General features: G+C 44.4%; 1 pseudogene; it reads left to right on the top strand.

Annotated features, from left to right (window-relative positions):
* The window catches only part of LOC135532933 (ras GTPase-activating protein 3-like), a 74,470-nt pseudogene that overhangs the window by 16,982 nt on the left and 47,488 nt on the right, over positions 1-10,000 (top strand).

Below are 10,000 nucleotides of genomic sequence, written 5' to 3'. Positions count from 1 at the left end.
CCCCAAACAGTTTATTCCACATTGACCCCCCATCACCATACAGTTTATTCCACATTGACCCCCCCATCACCATACAGTTTATTCCACATTGACCCCCATCACCATGCAGTTTATTCCACATTGACCCTCCCCCATCACCATACAGTTTATTCCACATTGACCCCCAAACAATTTATTCCACATTGACCCTCCCCCATCACCATACAGTTTATTCCACATTGACAAAACAGTTTATTCCATATTGACAAAACTGTTTATTCCACATTGACCCCCATCACCATGCAGTTTATTCCACATTGACCCCCATACAGTTCATACTACATTGACCCACCAATCCCCATACAGTTTATTCCACATTGACCCCCAATCACCATACAGTTCATACTACATTGACCCCCATCACCATATAGTTTATTCAAAATTGACCCATCACCATACAGTTTATTCCACATTGACCCCCCCCATCACCATACAGTTTATTCCACATTGACCCCCATCACCATACTGTTTATTCCACATTGACCCCCCATCACCATACAGTTTATTCCACATTGACCCCCCATCACCATGCAGTTTATTCCACATTGACCCCCCATCACCATACAGTTTATTCCACATTGACCACCATCACCATAGAGTTCATACTACATTGACCCCCATCCCCATACATTTTATTCCCATTGACCCCCCATCACCATACAGTTTATTCCACATTGACCCCCCATCACCATACAGTTTATTCCACATTGACCCCCATCACCATACAGTTTATTCCACATTGACCCCCATCACCATACAGTTTATTCCACATTGACCCCCATCACCATACAGTTTATTCCACATTGACCCCCATCACCATGCAGTTTATTCCACATTGACCCATCACCATACAGTTTATTCCACATTGACCCCCATCACCATGCAGTTTATTCCACATTGACCCATCACCATACATTTTATTCCACATTGACCCATCACCATACATTCTATTCCACATTGACCCCATCACCATACAGTTTATTCCACATTGACCCTCCATCACCATATAGTTTATTCCACATTGACCCCCCCATCACCATACAGTTTATTCCACATTGACCCTCCATCACCATATAGTTTATTCCACATTGACTCCCCATCACCATACTGTTTATTCCACATTGACCCTCCATCACCATATAGTTTATTCCACATTGACCCCCATCACCATACAGTTTATTCCACATTGACCCTCCATCACCATATAGTTTATTCCACATTGACCCCCCATCACCATACTGTTTATTCCACATTGACCCATCACCATACAGTTTATTCCACATTGACCCCCATCACCATACTGTTTATTCCACATTGACCCCCATCACCATACAGTTTATTCCACATTGACCCCCATACAGTTCATACTACATTGACCCCCATCACCATACAGTTTATTCCACATTGACCCCCATCACCATACTGTTTATTCCACATTGACCCATCACCATACAGTTTATTCCACATTGACCCCCATCACCATACTGTTTATTCCACATTGACCCCCATCACCATACAGTTTATTCCACATTGACCCCCATACAGTTCATACTACATTGACCCCATCACCATACAGTTTATTCCACATTGATCCCCTTCACCATACAGTTTATTCCACATTGACCCCCATACAGTTCATACTACATTGACCCCCATCACCATACAGTTTATTCCACATTGACCCCCCCCCCCCCCCCCCGCCCCCAGTTCATACAGGCATTTCTGCAGGTGTGTGTGTAACAAGCATTTCTCTACACTTACAGTAACATCTGCTAACCAAGTGTATGTGACCAATAGGATTTGATAACCATGTGTATGTGACCAATAGGATTTGATTTGATAACCATGGTAACACTGCGTTCCTCAGGGAAAGGTCCACATAGAGCTGCGTCTCAGTGAGGTCATCACAGACAGCGGAGTCGTCTGTCATAAACTGGCCACACGGTGAGTACAACACACCTCAGTGATCCCTGTCCATCATCAAACCCTTCCCCGTTGAGAGGCGTCAGGCTACAACACACCTCAGTGATCCCTGTTCCATCATCAAACCCTTCCCCGTTGAGAGGCGTCAGGCTACAACACACCTCAGTGATCCCTGTTCCATCATCAAACCCTTCCCCGTTGAGACACGTCAGGCTACAACACACCTCAGTGATCCCTGTCCATCATCAAACCCTTCCCCGTTGAGACACGTCAGGCTACAACACACCTCAGTGATCCCTGTCCCATCATCAAACCCTTCCCCGTTGAGACCCGTCAGGCTACAACACACCTCAGTGATCCCTGTCCCATCATCAAACCCTTCCCCGTTGAGAGGCGTCAGGCTACAACACACCTCAGTGATCCCTGTCCCATCATCAAACCCTTCCCCATTGAGACACGTCAGGTTACAACACACCTCAGTGATCCCTGTCCCATCATCAAACCCTTCCCCATTGAGACCCGTCAGGCTACAACACACCTCAGTGATCCCTGTCCCATCATCAAACCCTTCCCCGTTGAGACCCGTCAGGCTACAACACACCTCAGTGATCCCTGTCCATCATCAAACCCTTCCCCGTTGAGACGCGTCAGGCTACAACACACCTCAGTGATCCCTGTCCCATCATCAAACCCTTCCCCGTTGAGACCCGTCAGGCTACAACACACCTCAGTGATCCCTGTTCCATCATCAAACCCTTCCCCGTTGAGACACGTCAGGCTACAACACACCTCAGTGATCCCTGTCCATCATCAAACCCTTCCCCGTTGAGACCCGTCAGGCTACAACACACCTCAGTGATCCCTGTCCATCATCAAACCCTTCCCCGTTGAGACACGTCAGGCTACAACACACCTCAGTGATCCCTGTCCCATCATCAAACCCTTCCCCATTGAGACCCGTCAGGCTACAACACACCTCAGTGATCCCTGTTCCATCATCAAACCCTTCCCCGTTGAGACACGTCAGGCTACAACACACCTCAGTGATCCCTGTCCATCATCAAACCCTTCCCCGTTGAGACCCGTCAGGCTACAACACACCTCAGTGATCCCTGTTCCATCATCAAACCCTTCCCCGTTGAGACCGTCAGGCTACAACACACCTCAGTGATCCCTGTCCCATCATCAAACCCTTCCCCGTTGAGACGCGTCAGGCTACAACACACCTCAGTGATCCCTGTCCCATCATCAAACCCTTCCCCATTGAGACGCGTCAGGCTACAACACACCTCAGTGATCCCTGTTCCATCATCAAACCCTTCCCCGTTGAGACCCGTCAGGCTACAACACACCTCAGTGATCCCTGTCCCATTCTGTTATTCTCTGTTCTATTGGAATGAGTCCTATTCTCTGTTGGAATGAGTCCTATTCTCTGTTGGATTGGAATGAGTCCTATTCTCTGTTGGATTGGAATGAGTCCTATTCTCTGTTCTATTGGAATGAGTCCTATTCTCTGTTCTATTGGAATGAGTCATATTCTCTGTTGGAATGAGTCCTATTCTCTGTTCTATTGGAATGAGTCCTATTCTCTGTTGGATGGGAATGAGTCCTATTCTCTGTTCTATTGGAATGAGTCCTATTCTCTGTTGGAATGAGTCCTATTCTCTATTGGAATGAGTCCTATTCTCTGTTCTATTGGAATGAGTCCTATTCTCTGTTCTATTGGAATGAGTCCTATTCTCTGTTGGATTGGAATGAGTCCTATTCTCTGTTCTTTTGGAATGAGTCCTATTCTCTGTTCTATTGGAATGAGTCCTATTCTCTGTTCTATTGGAATGAGTCCTATTCTCTGTGCTATTGGAATGAGTCCTATTCTCTGTTGGAATGAGTCCTATTCTCTATTGGAATGAGTCCTATTCTCTGTTCTATTGGAATGAGTCCTATTCTCTGTTGGAATGAGTCCTATTCTCTGTTCTATTGGAATGAGTCCTATTCTCTGTTGGATGGGAATTAGTCCTATTCTCTGTTCTATTGGAATGAGTCCTATTCTCTGTTCTATTGGAATGAGTCCTATTCTCTGTTCTATTGGAATGAGTCCTATTCTCTGTTCTATTGGAATGAGTCCTATTCTGTGTTGGAATGAGTCCTATTCTCTATTGGAATGAGTCCTATTCTCTGTTCTATTGGAATGAGTCCTATTCTCTGTTCTATTGGAATGAGTCCTATTCTCTGTTGGAATGAGTCCTATTCTCTATTGGAATGAGTCCTATTCTCTGTTCTATTGGAATGAGTCCTATTCTCTGTTCTATTGGAATGAGTCCTATTCTCTGTTCTGTTGGAATGAGTCATATTCTCTGTTGGAATGAGTCCTATTCTCTGTTCTGTTGGAATGAGTCCTATTCTCTGTTGGAATGAGTCCTATTCTCTATTGGAATGAGTCCTATTCTCTGTTCTATTGGAATGTGTCCTATTCTCTGTTCTATTGGAATGAGTCCTATTCTCTGTTGGAATGAGTCCTATTCTCTGTTCTATTGGAATGAGTCCTATTCTCTGTTGGATTGGAATGAGTCCTATTCTCTGTTGGATTGGAATGAGTCCTATTCTCTGTTCTATTGGAATGAGTCCTATTCTCTGTTGGAGTGAGTCCTATTCTCTGTTCTATTGGAATGAGTCCTATTCTCTGTTCTATTGGAATGAGTCCTATTCTCTGTTGGATTGGAATGAGTCCTATTTTCTGTTGGAATGAGTCCTATTCTCTGTTCTATTGGAATGAGTCCTATTCTCTGTTCTATTGGAATGAGTCCTATTCTCTGTTCTATTGGAATGAGTCCTATTCTCTATTGGAATGAGTCCTATTCTCTATTGGAATGAGTCCTATTCTCTGTTCTATTGGAATGAGTCCTATTCTCTGTTGGAATGAGTCCTATTCTCTGTTCTATTGGAATGAGTCCTATTCTCTATTGGAATGAGTCCTATTCTCTATTGGAATGAGTCCTATTCTCTGTTGATTGGAATGAGTCCTATTCTCTGTTGGAATGAGTCCTATTCTCTGTTCTATTGGAATGAGTCCTATTCTCTATTGGAATGAGTCCTATTCTCTATTGGAATGAGTCCTATTCTCTATTGGAATGAGTCCTATTCTCTGTTGGAATGAGTCATATTCTCTATTGGAATGAGTCCTATTCTCTGTTCTATTGGGATGAGTCCTATTCTCTGTTCTATTGGAATGAGTCCTATTCTCTGTTCTATTGGAATGAGTGCTATTCTCTGTTCTATTGGAATGAGTCCTATTCTCTGTTGGATTGGAATGAGTCCTATTCTCTGTTGGAATGAGTCCTATTCTCTGTTCTATTGGAATGAGTCCTATTCTCTGTTCTATTGGAATGAGTCCTATTCTCTGTTCTATTGGAATGAGTCCTATTCTCTGTTCTATTGGAATGAGTCCTATTCTCTGTTGGATGGGAATGAGTCCTATTCTCTATTGGATGGGAACGAGTCCTATTCTCTGTTGGATTGGAACGAGTCCTATTCTCTGTTGGATGGGAACGAGTCCTATTCTCTATTGGATGGGAACGAGTCCTATTCTCTCTTCTATTGGAACGAGTCCTATTCTCTATTGGATGGGAACGAGTCCTATTCTCTGTTGGATGGGAACGAGTCCTATTCTCTATTGGATGGATCCCTGAGTCCTATTCTCTATTGGATGGGAACGAGTCCTATTCTCTATTGGATGGGAACGAGTCCTATTCTCTGTTGGATGGGAACGAGTCCTATTCTCTATTGGATGGGAACGAGTCCTATTCTCTATTGGATGGGAACGAGTCCTATTCTCTATTGGATGGGAACGAGTCCTATTCTCTCTTCTATTGGAACGAGTCCTATTCTCTATTGGATGGGAACCTCGAGTCCTATTCTCTGTTGGATGGGAACGAGTCCTATTCTCTGTTGGATGGGAATGAGTCCTATTCTCTATTGGATGGGAACGAGTCCTATTCTCTATTGGATGGGAACGAGTCCTATTCTCTATTGGATGGGAACGAGTCCTATTCTCTATTGGATGGGAACGAGTCCTATTCTCTGTTGGATGGGAACGAGTCCTATTCTCTGTTGGATGGGAACGAGTCCTATTCTCTATTGGATGGGAACGAGTCCTATTCTCTATTGGATGGGAACGAGTCCTATTCTCTGTTGGATGGGAACGAGTCCTATTCTCTGTTGGATGGGAACGAGTCCTATTCTCTATTGGATGGGAACGAGTCCTATTCTCTATTGGATGGGAACGAGTCCTATTCTCTATTGGATGGGAACGAGTCCTATTCTCTGTTGGATTGGAACGAGTCCTATTCTCTATTGGATGGGAACGAGTCCTATTCTCTATTGGATGGGAACGAGTCCTATTCTCTATTGGATGGGAACGAGTCCTATTCTCTGTTGGATGGGAACGAGTCCTATTCTCTATTGGATTGGAACGAGTCCTATTCTCTATTGGATGGGAACGAGTCCTATTCTCTGTTGGATGGGAATGAGTCCTATTCTCTATTGGATGGGAACGAGTCCTATTCTCTATTGGATGGGAACGAGTCCTATTCTCTATTGGATGGGAACGAGTCCTATTCTCTGTTGGATGGGAACGAGTCCTATTCTCTATTGGATGGGAACGAGTCCTATTCTCTATTGGATGGGAACGAGTCCTATTCTCTATTGGATGGGAACGAGTCCTATTCTCTGTTGGATGGGAACGAGTCCTATTCTCTGTTGGATGGGAACGAGTCCTATTCTCTATTGGATGGGAACGAGTCCTATTCTCTATTGGATGGGAACGAGTCCTATTCTCTATTGGATGGGAACGAGTCCTATTCTCTATTGGATGGGAACGAGTCCTATTCTCTGTTGGATGGGAACGAGTCCTATTCTCTATTGGATGGGAACGAGTCCTATTCTCTATTGGATGGGAACGAGTCCTATTCTCTATTGGATGGGAACGAGTCCTATTCTCTATTGGATGGGAACGAGTCCTATTCTCTATTGGATGGGAATGAGTCCTATTCTCTATTGGATGGGAACGAGTCCTATTCTCTATTGGATGGGAACGAGTCCTATTCTCTATTGGATGGGAACGAGTCCTATTCTCTATTGGATGGGAATGAGTCCTATTCTCTATTGGATGGGAACGAGTCCTATTCTCTATTGGATGGGAACGAGTCCTATTCTCTATTGGATGGGAACGAGTCCTATTCTCTATTGGATGGGAACGAGTCCTATTCTCTGTTGGATGGGAACGAGTCCTATTCTCTATTGGATGGGAACGAGTCCTATTCTCTGTTGGATGGGAACGAGTCCTATTCTCTGTTGGATGGGAACGAGTCCTATTCTCTATTGGATGGAACGAGTCCTATTCTCTATTGGATGGGAACGAGTCCTATTCTCTATTGGATGGGAACGAGTCCTATTCTCTGTTGGATGGGAACAAGTCTATTCTCTATTGGATGGGAACGAGTCCTATTCTCTGTTGGATGGGAACGAGTCCTATTCTCTATTCTATTGGAATGAGTCCTATTCTCTGTTGGATGGGAATGAGTCCTATTCTCTATTGGATGGGAACGAGTCCTATTCTCTGTTGGATTGGAACGAGTCCTATTCTCTATTGGATGGGAACGAGTCCTATTCTCTATTGGATTGGAACGAGTCCTATTCTCTATTGGATGGGAACGAGTCCTATTCTCTATTGGATGGGAACGAGTCCTATTCTCTATTGGATGGGAACGAGTCCTATTCTCTGTTGGATGGGAACGAGTCCTATTCTCTATTGGATGGGAACGAGTCCTATTCTCTATTGGATGGGAACGAGTCCTATTCTCTCTTCTATTGGAACGAGTCCTATTCTCTATTGGATGGGAACGAGTCCTATTCTCTAATGGATGGGAACGAGTCCTATTCTCTATTGGATGGGAACGAGTCCTATTCTCTATTGGATGGGAACGAGTCCTATTCTCTATTGGATGGGAACGAGTCCTATTCTCTATTGGATGGGAACGAGTCCTATTCTCTATTGGATGGGAACGAGTCCTATTCTCTATTGGATGGGAACGAGTCCTATTCTCTATTGGATGGGAACGAGTCCTATTCTCTGTTGGATTGGAACGAGTCCTATTCTCTATTGGATGGGAACGAGTCCTATTCTCTATTGGATGGGAACGAGTCCTATTCTCTATTGGATGGGAACGAGTCCTATTCTCTGTTGGATGGGAACGAGTCCTATTCTCTATTGGATTGGAACGAGTCCTATTCTCTATTGGATGGGAACGAGTCCTATTCTCTATTGGATGGGAACGAGTCCTATTCTCTATTGGATGGGAACGAGTCCTATTCTCTATTGGATGGGAACGAGTCCTATTCTCTGTTGGATGGGGAACGAGTCCTATTCTCTGTTGGATGGGAACGAGTCCTATTCTCTATTGGATGGGAACGAGTCCTATTCTCTATTGGATGGGAACGAGTCCTATTCTCTATTGGATGGGAACGAGTCCTATTCTCTGTTGGATGGGAACGAGTCCTATTCTCTGTTGGATGGGAACGAGTCCTATTCTCTATTGGATGGGAGCGAGTCCTATTCTCTATTGGATGGGAACGAGTCCTATTCTCTATTGGATGGGAACGAGTCCTATTCTCTATTGGATGGAACGAGTCCTATTCTCTGTTGGATGGGAACGAGTCCTATTCTCTATTGGATGGGAACGAGTCCTATTCTCTATTGGATGGGAACGAGTCCTATTCTCTATTGGATGGGAACGAGTCCTATTCTCTATTGGATGGGAACGAGTCCTATTCTCTATTGGATGGGAATGAGTCCTATTCTCTATTGGATGGGAACGAGTCCTATTCTCTATTGGATGGGAACGAGTCCTATTCTCTATTGGATGGGAGCGAGTCCTATTCTCTATTGGATGGGAATGAGTCCTATTCTCTATTGGATGGGAACGAGTCCTATTCTCTATTGGATGGGAACGAGTCCTATTCTCTATTGGATGGGAACGAGTCCTATTCTCTATTGGATGGGAACGAGTCCTATTCTCTGTTGGATGGGAACGAGTCCTATTCTCTATTGGATGGGAACGAGTCCTATTCTCTGTTGGATGGGAACGAGTCCTATTCTCTGTTGGATGGGAACGAGTCCTATTCTCTATTGGATGGGAACGAGTCCTATTCTCTATTGGATGGGAACGAGTCCTATTCTCTATTGGATGGGAACGAGTCCTATTCTCTGTTGGATGGGAACAAGTCCTATTCTCTATTGGATGGGAACGAGTCCTATTCTCTGTTGGATGGGAACGAGTCCTATTCTCTATTCTATTGGAATGAGTCCTATTCTCTATTGGATGGGAACGAGTCCTATTCTCTATTGGATGGGAACGAGTCCTATTCTCTATTGGATTGGAACGAGTCCTATTCTCTATTGGATGGGAACGAGTCCTATTCTCTATTGGATTGGAACGAGTCCTATTCTCTATTGGATGGGAACGAGTCCTATTCTCTATTGGATGGGAACGAGTCCTATTCTCTATTGGATGGGAACGAGTCCTATTCTCTGTTGGATGGGAACGAGTCCTATTCTCTATTGGATGGGAACGAGTCCTATTCTCTATTGGATGGGAACGAGTCCTATTCTCTCTTCTATTGGAGCGAGTCCTATTCTCTATTGGATGGGAACGAGTCCTATTCTCTAATGGATGGGAACGAGTCCTATTCTCTATTGGATGGGAACGAGTCCTATTCTCTATTGGATGGGAACGAGTCCTATTCTCTATTGGATGGGAACGAGTCCTATTCTCTATTGGATGGGAACGAGTCCTATTCTCTATTGGATGGGAACGAGTCCTATTCTCTGTTGGATGGGAACGAGTCCTATTCTCTATTGGATGGGAATGAGTCCTATTCTCTATTGGATGGGAACGAGTCCTATTCTCTATTGGATGGGAACGAGTCCTATTCTCTATTGGATGGGAACGAGTCCTATTCTCTAATGGATGGGAACGAGTCC

This window comes from Oncorhynchus masou, unplaced genomic scaffold, assembly GCF_036934945.1.
Source record: "Oncorhynchus masou masou isolate Uvic2021 unplaced genomic scaffold, UVic_Omas_1.1 unplaced_scaffold_2122, whole genome shotgun sequence".
NCBI classification, from domain to species: Eukaryota; Metazoa; Chordata; class Actinopteri; order Salmoniformes; family Salmonidae; genus Oncorhynchus; species Oncorhynchus masou.
The sequence above is the reverse complement of the archived record's forward strand: the minus strand, read 5'-3'. Positions and strand labels throughout refer to the sequence as shown.